Genomic DNA, 12,753 nt, shown 5'->3' on the forward strand with positions numbered 1-12,753 from the left:
TAGTTAGGATATACCTAAGAGATTTCCAAGTTTGATGTAAGAATACAAAAGTTTGAAGGAGTGTTGAGAGAATATAAGAGCCTAAAACATTAGTTATCATGGCCAAATTTTATAATATTATGGATTTGAAGATATTATAATATAAATTTTTTTTTTAGATAAAGTATAACTTAAAGTGACATGTATAAGTTTCATGAAGTAAGACCTTAAAAGAGTCACCACTGATTAGGTGTGGTTTAATAACTTAATTTGATACCATAGAGTAATAAGTTTGGATAACTTATAATGTGATTATTCTTTTTTTTTTTGTAAACCAATAGACACAATTATATTAAATAATTACTCATCCCATTTAAATTATATATATATATATATATATATATATATATATATATATATATATATATATATATATATATATCAAAAGTTCCATCTATCTTAACAATATGTGGACAAGATAGATATTGGTTTTGGCTAAAATAAACTAATTTAACACTTTAAATAGCTAAATGAAATTTTATATCATAAAATGAAGATTTATATACCAAGCTAAAAGTTTCTGATTTTTCTAAGACCAAAGATTTAACCTTTGACCAATGCTTTGTGTTTCCAAAAAAATAAACATAAACTTTATTATTAATTATAAGAATTAGTTATTAGCTAAGTACAAAATTAGACTTAAACCACTTTATAAGAAATTTCAACACAATTAACTAATGTTATTGAAAGAATAAAAAACATTAAGTAGATTCTTCCATTGATAATGGTGGTGTTTTAAAATACCAATGTAACTATATAAAACACTTTAAATATCTCACAATTATATATTTCATAGCCATGCAGAAGCCCTTAATATAAGAGATAAGATTAGTCCATATAGAGTCACTACCTTGTTACATCATATATATTGGAAAAATACAACTTTTGTAGTGTTTGTAGAAACCGTTTAGCTACACTACCATTTATGAAATATTTGTGATATCCTAACCAATGAGCAAGTTGCATTGCTTTCATATCTTTCAAAGTGGAGACTAAAGGAGTCTGCTTCAACTTAGATAATTGTGAGCTATTCAATGTAAGAGACAGATGACGTGAGGTATTTGTTGAGGATGTTTGTATAATAGATGGTCTCTTGAAGCAAGAAGTGATTGAAGGTTGCATATATCTTCTGTGTTTATCAATCATGGTCTCGTGTAGTGCTGATGATGATGATGAAATATCATCATTATTTGCTCTAGTCCATTCATCAATGACAACCTCGAATTGTGCACACAATTCATGTCCATATTGAACTGGCTCCTATCCATATTGATCAAACTTGATGACTTCACATGCATCATGGTATTTGCTTAAGCAAGTCATGGTAGAAGTTCTTTGATCAAGAAAGAGTCTTCACGATCAATATCAAATATTTTTGGACAAATGCAATTCTCAATAGGATTTGGACATCCTTTGTAAGGGTTGTCATCTATGAGAATATTCTTGGTATGTTGACAAACATCTCCATATTGATCCCACACATACTTTTAGAGGCTTGAACATTGCTTCTACTCCCATCTTATCTGGTCTATATATGATTTTGAGTGGTTGTCTATGACATTGTTCTTGGCCCCAAACTATGAAGAACATACACTTTCTTTTTGCATGGATCTCCAAGCACTTAATAATTTCCATGACATTCTTATGTAAAGCCGTTGACCAAACTCCCACTTGGAATATTGCAAATAAGGCTTCAAAACACTATACATCCTGGTCAAAGAACAAGCCATTACTTTTCCATTTGAAAAATTTGGAACTTTTTAGACTTAGCAAAGCATCGTTGTAAAAGAAGACCATTGAGATCAAGTATTACACATAATTGTGCTACATTTCTTATCAAGGACACATCAATCACACCATCATACTCTACTATTTTTTAATATGTTAGATATTCAACCATAGATGTCTTAGTTGAAGTTACGAAAGAAGAAGAAGAAGAAGCATGTTAGATTCATTTACTTCCTCTACTTAATGTTTGAGCTATAAGGTAGTATGGAACACTAAAGGAATTTAACTTCATATTGACAAATGCATGCATAGATACTAGTTAATAAATGATGTCTTAAGAAAAGAGACATTTGACCATGTGGAAAAATCTAACTAAGAGTAATATCATGAGGTGAACAAAATATATATAATGATTTTTTTGAAGTAAAATCTATTCTAATAAAGTCATTTTCCATATCTATTTTTTATCACTAATTATAAGTATGCTTGGGCTACTAACAATAGAGAATTGTAATTAGCTACAAAAATTATCTTATCATTATAATATTAAATATACTCAAATTCTAAAAAGGCCTTCAAAACGGCATATACAAAGAAGGTGTTTATTAGTCCTAATTATTTAAAAAAAATTTAAACATGTTACATTTGACCATGTGACCAAAACTACTATCACGTATAAGTGACACATGCCAATTTAATTGAGATACTGTATACTCTATTTGGATAAAGTTTTCATAGTTTCTTCTTAAGGACTACCCATTCTATTTTTGTACTAGTTATATCCCATAGATATTTAAATTTATGAATTGTAACAAGCATTTTATCTTAATATTCCATATACATATCTCAAAAGACACATTAGAGGTGAAATATTTGTTGTAATATTTTCTAGTGAGGTAAAACTCCTTTGGGGGGTGCAGTGAAACTTTTTTGGAGTGTGCAATATATTATTGGCTCTATCCTAAGGTATATGCATAGACATAGACTAATGATGTAGTAAAATAGATTATAAGAGATAAGAGATGTGACCATATGGACAAATCTAACCAAAACTAACATGACAAGATCATTACACAACACATATGAGAGTTTTATTGAAATTTCGCAAAGCTAGACATAGACTAATGATATAGTAAAAGAGATTATACGAGATAAGAGATGTGACCATGTGGATAAATCTAACCAAAACTAACACGACAAGATCATTACACAACACATATGAGAGTTTTATTGAAATTTCGCATAGCTAGCTCAAACTTTTCATTATGATAAGTGTTCTTATACACTAGATTACAATATCTCCTTCAAATAGTTATCCTTACAAAGGATGATAAATTTTAATGAGCTCTTTAATACTATTTTAGCAAAATATTTACTTAAATAGGTTTTTTAAACTAAACAAGCTTGGTACCTTTTGCAAAAAATTAAAAAAACTAAAGACATAGTTTCTTTAAGCAATATCACCAAAGAAAGAAAATATCACAAATGCTAATGGAGGTGACTTTTCAAGAAAAAAACTAAAATTACATCAATGTGTCTTCTTTGATGAAAGGAGAAGGAACAAAGTTTAAACACTTGAAGTAGTCTTTAATTTCTCTTTCATAATTAGACTTGCTATATCTTGGCTTGATTCTTCTATGCCCTGGGGTGGTACTTCAAGAACTTGAACTTCAGTAGGAGGAACCTCTTAGGCATTTGAATTTTGTTTGGCACTCTCATGGACTCTCCACAATTGTCCTTCAACCTCTCTTTGCTCTTAAGTGTTGCAAACCATTGCAATAGTCTTCATGTGATTTACCAATGCCACCTTAGATGCAAGTCCACTTGCATATACATTAGATATAACCTCATGAGTATCATTGAGGATATCAAATTTACTCATGATGCCACCGAGGATGATGCGGTTGATGCCATGATTTGCGTTGATGCTAGCTAGTGATAATCAAGTATCTCTTGCATCAAGCCGTCTGATACAATGTTGGTGGAAGTAAAGATTGAGTTGTGTTTTTCATTTATTGTTTAGATGATGACGGCTATGATGGAGCTAACTATTGGCTATGATTGCTTCTTTGATGTTGGTTGGATAGTTGGGACTGTGAATCTTGCTAGAAGTGCAGCTGATGATGATACTATTATTGAATGGTTGCCATTGAGTAGGCTGTAGGTGGAGCTGAGTATGCTACAACAATGATAACTGGAACTGTTGAAGTTGCTAGATGTCTGCTGATGGCAGACGTGTCATGAAGTACACCAAATGAGGGCACTAATTGCCGTCCAGCGGATTTAAAGCTCATTGATTTTATTTAAAAAAATGATATCATTTGATGCACTGGATGAGCCCGTGATTGTTGCTAATGAGCCTTCTAAGGTTTTGAGAACAAACCTTAATAAAGTAAGGCTTCTTAAAAACCTTATGTAAAGGCTAGGTGAAGGCTTCTTGAAATCCTCCTTTTGAGCTAGGAATAAAGCTAAATAAGGAAGCTCTCTCTCTCTCTAAAGTAAGTGAATAGGTGAGAGGATAATATTCAAGATGGGTAGCTAGAGGCCAAGAAGATGCCAATGATAATAAAGAGGTGATAAACACATAATCTCTTCTTAATAAGGAATGAGACAATATAAAATTAAGAAGGTAGGTGGAAGGGAGATAAGATGAGATAAGGATGACAATAATGATAAACAAGACAAATATCTTTCTCTCTCTTAAGGAGAGGTGATCATGAAGAAGATAAGAGTAGGTGAAGATAATAAGAATAGACAAAAAGTAGGTGGATAAGATAAGATGAGTAAAAGATAATAAGGATAAGGTGCATGTGGACAAGGTTAGTTTACCTTGACATGGATTCAAATCCTACTAATCTACACACAAAGCAAATCATTTGGATTGCATGCAAAAAATAAATCTAAGGATTAATTGAATAGACAAAAGGTGGAAGCTAATAACCTAAGCCCTCAGAAGCTTGGTGTGCTCTGATACCATGTAGTGAAAGTGATGGTGAGAGAAAGAGAGAGAGACAATGAGATGGAGAATGAACCATACACTTGTAATGCACACTTGCTTACACTCTCGCATTGCAATAGTTGAGAGTACACACACATATATATATATAATAAAGGTGTGGATATGGTAGGTTCTCTTAGTGAAGTATCCTCCACATGTTCTAGATCCATCTTATCTAGTTTCCCTAAATATCTAGATATTGTCTTCTTAGATATTCTCTAAGCACATGTTCATATGAGTACATTCTAATATTCTAACAGCTTATACCTGGAAAGAAAATAAGGTGCACTACTTGGGGGTGTGTTTGCCTTGCCGTGGAGTGCGGTGCTGGTGCTTGTGGGACTCCCACCCTTCAAGGATATGGTAGATAGATTGGGTCATATCGGCCATGGATGTCTGGGTCAAAATCTACTCCCACCCTTCAAGGATATGGTAGATAGATTGGGTCATTCCATTCGAAGGGTAGAGAGCCACAAAACGACATCCACACGTCCATGTTGCCATTCCAGACTCTTCTCCTCCACTTAGGTTAGGATTCATAGCCTTTCACTGTGTGGGGTATCTCCTCAATCTTGTTTTTCCAATAATCTGGGGACTTTGTCCCCCAAGCTATTGGATTTTCCTCTCTTTCAATGAGCCATCTTTCATCAAGTCTTTTCCCCATGGTGATTACCTTTGTTATTGCTTCGATGGATAGTACTTTGCTCAAACCCATTGGATATCAGAAGATGAAGTCCAAGGGTTGGTGATGATTTTTCCATTGTTTTCACATCGATAGCTTTGTATTCTAGTTCATGGGTAAGTAGTCCCTTTCTAGTGGGATGGGAGGCTATGGAATTTGCAAGTGGTTGTGCTTGAGCTCTTTTGCGTGCTTGATCTAACATTTTGGCCATCTTCTCTTTTTCTTTTGCCTTCCTTTCCGCTGTGGCATCTTGTTCTTGAGGGGGCTCTAGTTGTGGTGAGGGGGTGGTGGGATCCACTCATCTTGTTGCTTTCCTTCATGACTTGACCCTACCTCTGCCTCCTGGGATTGTCGTTCTTGAAGTTCCAAGGCGTCAATCTCCTCTGGTGTGTCAATTTGCTCCTAACTATTTCTCTTGCTAATCTTGACAGATCGGGTCGAGGCTTGCATCTTGGACCTGGGAGCACAGCCCTTTTTTGATCGCCTTTCGAGCTATTTCTAATTTCCTTTTAAGTACATCAACTGCCTCCTCCTCCTTAGAGAGTGTGATGTTTAAGATTGTGCTGAGGAAGGCATGTTGTTGGATTTTGAGGCTAGCTTGAGCGGTGCCTCCCTTGCCTTCTGCTAATATTAGGCCTCCCTTTTCAAGGGCCAAGCGACTCGCTAGATCCTTCACTTGCTTTTCACTCTTGGCTTCCCATTCCCTTGCCTTCTTTTTTATTTCTTCCAGGCCCTCGCTTTGCCTTTGTGACAATGCAACTATCACCAACTCATGCCTTTTCCTTTTTTGTACAAGGTCCTTTTTTTCTTCTGTTAGGTGGTGCCCGATCTTCTCCTCTAGTGTTGCTCGTTCTTCCCTTTGTCGTTGTGTTCCACATTCTACTTCTTCTCTCTCTTTTTTCCATTCTTCCTGATCTTATGCTCTCTCTACTTCCAGTGCAATGAGCTCATCCATGCCCTCTTGAAGTTTTCTCACCTGTGCTTTGAACTCCGCCTGCTGTAGAACCGGGAGCTTGTATTCCCTTTGCATTGCAACCAGCTCCTGGTTCTCTTCCTCCAATCTTTTTTGCCAATGTTCTTCGTCGTCTTCCTTGGCCGTTAGCTCTCCTTTCAACACATGAATTTCTTTGTATTGTAAGGCCACTTAGCAGGTCTTTTCTAGTTGGTAGGCATTTTCCATTTCCCTTTCTATTTCCAACGTCACAATTGCTGCTCTCTTCTCCTCCTTTGCCCTTTCCAATTGAGCATAGAGCTCCCTGACATGCTCGTCCTGGTCTATGGCTTGCAGCTCTGTGGTGATAGCATCTACCTTTGGTCGCTTGGGTCCTGTGGAGATTTGGTGTCTGCAATAGCCGATCTTTTCACTCCTGTAGTTGGGATTCCCGCACTGCAGGTGTGCATTGGGGTATGTGCCTTATTGACTAAGAACTGTATCCATGCCATGAAGTTGATGGTGTCCACTGTGGATGGGGTGCCTAGAATTGCTGTGATGGTTGGGGTGGTGGGAAAGAGGGTAGGCGAGGTTGGGATAGTGGACAAGAGGGTAGGTGAGGTTGAGTGGAGCGTGGCTTTGCCCTTTTCTTCAGGGATGGATGGAGCCAAGTCTTCTATTACTTAGGCATTAGTTCTTGGCCTTTGTCTTGCCTAGACGGGCTCATTGTTGCTAGTTCCTCCTCCCTACACTACAGTTCAATGGACATGTGCACAGCTTGTGCCAGGTCCCCCTCTTCTTTCCTTCTCAACTCCTCTTCTTGTTCCGCAACTCTTTTTGACTCAGCCTTGGCTTTAAGTAGGACTGCTTCCTCTTTTTTCTTCCTCTCTTCCTCATGCTTCTTCTTCGTTACCTTCTTTTTAACTCAGCCTTGGCTTTAAGTAGGTTTGTTTCCCCTTTTTTCTTCCTCTCTTCTTCCTGCTTCTTCTTCATTGCCTTCTTTTTAGGCGTCTTCACCTTCTATTTGCTGGATTGAGCTTCTTGCTCCCCCTCTTCTTCACTAATCATCCTCTCACTTGATGGTTCTTTGTCATTGATGAGGAGGTGACTTCTCAAATGTTTCATCTAATCCCTCTTCTTCATCTTGTGCCTCTTTTATAGCCTCTCAGATAAGGGCAGTCAAGACTCCTCCATACCCTATGAATGCAGCCTTAGCCGAGGGCTTCTTCCTAACAGTTCCCTTTGATGTTGGGGATTCTCCACTTGCCTTTAAGGTCGAGTGTCTTGGCTAATTGGTCTATGGTTTTCCTAACATAGCCGTTCCAATCCACTTCATGCAATGAATGAGCCACCATGCTCTCCAGCATGGGCACGATGATCCTATGCATGAGCAAATTATACCTTAGGTTGGAGAAAAGGGTGTGGATCACCTTTGCTTGCAATCTGATTTCTGCGTCAGGAATGTCCTAGATACTTATGCCATCGTTTGTTAAGACTCTTTCCTTCTTCATTCCCAGCATGGCATTAACGTCTCTTTTGTGCCTTTTCTTCACCTTTTGTTCCAATCCTAGTGCCTTTTCCACCAACGCCTTGTTGAGTGGGACCTGTACCTTCTTGGTTCCTTTCCTACTTGCCAAGGACACTGTCCCACTGTCCTTATTAGGGTCATATGTCCTCAAGAATTCTCCACACTTAGTGTGGTCAAGCTCTTGTCCGAACTTTTGGATATACGTGGCGAGGTTGCACTGATCCACAATCTTTCTAACGGCTTCCTCACTAGTCACCACCCCTTCGACATTGTGGATGCTCCTAAACTTGAGCTGGTTATATGCCCAATTTTCAAGGGTTAGGCCGTACTTCGCTCTTTCCTCTTCCGTGAAGGGTAGGCAATGGGCTCAGTCTTGTTGCGACATCTTTAGCTCCAGTCATAAGCCATGGTTTGCCATTAATGATTTTCCACCTAGCTATTTATTGAAAGAAAAGACTTTATGCTTGGCAGATAAACTCATTTTTAGTACATAATTAGACTTTTTCCTCCAAATAGTCTAAGTACATTGTTTCCAAGTTTTATTGTCAATTACTCAGTCACAAGTTGCTTTGTCCCTTCCTAGGATTAAAGGGTTAGAGGATGACAGTCGTTCAAGACATAATGTGAGAGCTTTACCTTTGCATGAGCCAAGCATAGAAATTCGGATTATATTCGAGATTGGCATAGTTATCCATGTCGAAAGGATGAATGCCTATGTGCATAATATAAGTGAGGACATCAAGCAAGAAGTCACCAAAGTCTTTTCGACTAGCGACATGCAACTTCTCCTCTGTGATGATGCGATCTAAAAACGGATGTCCCTCAATGTGTTCTTCTAGGAGTCGGTTACGAATAGAAGTCAACACCCTATAGGAAGTTAGAGTGACATAGGTTGGGTCATATTCAAATACCTTGATTACGCGTCGTTGTTCAGCATTGGTCATTATTTGGTATTCCACTTGCTCCCATTGCAATTGTAGAGTATACCATTTCCACAAAAAGGAGTCATGGTCAATTAGTTGTTCCAACTCCGCGATTTCTTGATTTGTGGCCAGGGTTACAGTCTTGTTATATGACGTAATGAGACGTTGCTTGATGGCTTTTTCGTGGGATATCTCAGTTGCAATTAATTCTTGAGCTGCTTCGGAAGCATTGACGAATACAAATTCTGACTCTAGTGGTCCCAAGAGCAAGAGAGTGTTTATACTTCTGTTGCTATAGATTCGTCCACAAGGCCTAAGTCTAGTCATTCGTAGCTTCTAGCCAAGGTCACGAAAGTAGCATCCAAGCAACAAAGGCAAGCAACCAAGTTGTCCCCCGTATTTTCAGCTAAGTCCGCGGCCAAGGTTAAGATTGATCATCGCTTATAAGAGGGTCAAAGGTCGGTGAGGGTTGAGGCTTAACAAGACTAGAGAGTTCAACAACCAATAGTCGTAGTTTGGGTTATTCTTTAGGTTGGAGTTTGGCCTCACATTCGATGGGTTTAGTGGGAGTTATGGTTGTCGTGCCACTAGATGCATTCGAGATGTGAAAGGTATCATTAGCACTAGAGCTAGGCATTTTGCTAGTAGCGGGCTACGATTTTGGGCGGTAGATTGGTTCAAGCCCTGCTGAGCTAGACTTTGGAGGTTCTATGGACTTAGCAGCCTGATTCTCTTGTGCTATGAGTATCTCTGGTATGATGTTTTATGTGGTCAAGTTTGAGGGTGGTATTTGAGTAAGGCCTTTGGTTTTTTTGGCTTTAGGCAGCCAAATCTAGGTGTTACCCGCATACTAGCCTTGTGCTTGCAATAAGGTCTTGGGGACCCATCACATCTTGACCGTACGTCGATGTTTATGGCAAAGCCTTGGCTTCTAAGGTTTTGGATGCGGATGATGAGCCTTGCGAGGTGGATGCGTTGCGACTCGTAGTCAATATTGCAATGAGCTTGCTTCTTGAAAGTTCGTCCTACCAACGATTCTGTGCTTGCATTCTTAGTGTTGGGCAACACATAGAAAATTATCAGCATGCTTTCAGACTCGATAGAAATTGCAACCTTGCACTTTCCTAGAAGTTTGTAGGATTGGCCTCCATAAGGAGTGAGACTAGCATTAGTGGGCTGCAATTGCAGTTTGCCAATTTGGATCCAATGGTCATGAGTCAAAATATTAAAATTAGCTTCCTTATCGATCAATATGCTGATGGTGCATGTGTGTTTGACAATGACCGTCATGCATAGGTAAGCTAGTGGTACTACTATCTCATTCTCATTGTCTATCTCAGTGATAGTGGCTACTTGTACATTGACAAGTAGCATTGGCATTGGGGGCTCATGCAATGGGTGTATGGGGGAAAAGTACTTCTTTATGCGGCTGCCATTGAAGAAGCCTATGACCTCGCCCTCTAGGGTTTCAAGTTCTATGTTGCCAATTTGGCTAATGGTTCAAACCTTGAAAGGTCCTAGCCCCCGGAATGTCAATTTTTTCTTATGTCCTTTGACTGAGTATAGTAGTACTAAGTCCCCCTATTTGAAGTTGCGTTGCGTGACATGCTTGTCGAACTAGCTTTTACGCCTTGCCTTCTCGCATATGAGCGCATGGGTGGCTAGAAGCCTAGTTTTCATTAAGCGTTCAAGTTCAAAATCAAGTGTTCTTTCTACGCCCCCTTCCCATCCCATCTTTCTTGAATGGCAATCCTGAGTCTTGGTACAAAGAATTCCAAGGGAAGGATTGCCTCTGTACCATATATCAATCTAAAGGGGGTCTGTCCTACCGCCGTCTTGTAAGCCATGCGATAGACCCATAAGGCCGCCATCAATTTGTTATCCCAATCACTGTGTGATGTGGAGACGACCTTGGTCGTCAAGACATTCACTAGGATTTTATTTGTTGATTCAGCTTGATCCTTTTCCTGTGGGTAATATGATGAAGATTTTTGATGGATGATTAGAAAGGAGGACAAGAGGTGAGCTATCACTTTGTTGATGAAGTGGGTGCCTTGGTCGCTAACTAGTTTGATGGGGCAGTCGAATTGTGAGATCATCTGCTCCCATAGAAACTTAGCGGTGGTCTGAGCATCATTCTTTCTTGTAGCTCGCGCTTCTGCCCATTTGGTTAGATAGTCGGTGGCCACAATGATGTATTTAGCCTGCAAATATTGTGCCATGGAACTAATGGGTCTGATGAAGCCAATCTCCCATTTCTTGAAAGGTTGTCGTGCAATAGTTGGGGTTAGATGTATGCGATCTTTACGAATAGGTACTTTAGTTTGTTGGCACTTATCACAATACTTCACAAATCGTGTCGCATCTCGAAAGAGGGTAGGCCACCATAGCTGGGATTGCAACACTTTGCAAGCTATCATGTCTTCATTGAAATGTCCTCCTACGACTCCGTCGTGTGGCTCTGTCAATACGTCATGCATCTCATGCTCACACACACATCTACGTAATAACCCATCTTATCCCAGCCTGTAAAGTTGGCCAACTATCGACTGATAGGGTTGGATTTTTAGGATAAGCCACCTAAGGCAAGCCTTTTCTATCAGTCGTTTCGATAGTCCATGTTCAAGCACTTGAACTATGTCATCTACCCAATAAGATGTCATGTCAGCTCTAAATAAATCTTTTTCACTGGACAAGCAAAATGGATGCGCATCTGACAATTCATCCACAATGCCTTGTCCAGCCAGTTCTCCCATGGGGATGTGAGATAGATGGTCAGCTATGTAATGTTGTTTCCCCTTACACAGCGTCACAGAGAAATCAAACTCCAAAAGCAGAAGAAGCCATCAAGCAATGCATCCTATATAGCAGACGGTTTGTTAACCAAGTACAACAAGGCTTGATGGCCAACAAAGAAAGTAAAAGGTATAGCTAGAAGGTAATGCTGAAATTTCTTTATAGCAAACGCCATGGCCAAGCCCTCTCGCTCCATTGTCGAGTAATTCATTTAGATCTTAGTGAGTTGCCTGCTAGCAAAGCTCACCGGGTAATCCAGGTTGTGTTCACCAAGTTGGCACAACACCACTCCTATGGCAAATTTCGAAGCATCGATGTGCAAATGAAATGTGAGTGTTCAATCTAGGGCTTGTAGAATTGGTGCTATGGTCAGAGCCTTTTTCAGTTCCTCATACAAGCGTTGGCATTCCTCAATCCATTCGAATATGATCAACAGCTTGTATAGAGGTATAGCAATTAATGCATAATTCAATACGAACCGCCGATAATACCCTATGTGTCCTAAGAAGCATTGAACACCCTCAAAATCAGTTGGGAGTGGAAGATCGATAATGGCCCTGATCTTTGAAAAATCTGTGGTAATGCCATTTTTCAATACCATGTGTCCTAGGATACATCCATGTTTCACCCAAAACTGGCACTTCAAGGGGTTGAATGAGAGACGGTATAGTCGACACCTTTCAAAAACTGCTTAGAGTCTATCCAGGTGTTCTCACCAAGTGGAGTGAACACACAAGTTGTCCACGAAGACTTCTAACTCCTTCCTCATCATGTCTTTGAATATTGTACACATCAATCGTTGGAAAGTGGCTGGTGCGTTAGTCAATCCAAAAGACATGACTATATAGCCAAAGATTCCCCATTCAGTGGTGAATGCAGTCTTATGCCTATCGTTAGGATGCACTTGCACCTAATTGTATCTAGAGAAACCATCTAGAAAACTGTAGGTCTCCTTGCCAGCTACTCTCTGGAGCATGTGCTCGATGTATGGCAGTGGGTAGTTATCTCTCTTGGTAGCTACGTTTACCTTCTTGTAATTGACACACACTCTAATCTTCCCATTCTTCTTTGGTACGATGACTATGGGCGAGACCCAGTCTGTGTGTTTAATTTTGTAGATGAATCTTG

Source organism: Lygodium microphyllum, chromosome 15, assembly GCF_053477565.2.
Source record: "Lygodium microphyllum isolate KBCC chromosome 15, Lygodium_microphyllum_v1.1.10, whole genome shotgun sequence".
NCBI lineage: Eukaryota > Viridiplantae > Streptophyta > Polypodiopsida > Schizaeales > Lygodiaceae > Lygodium > Lygodium microphyllum.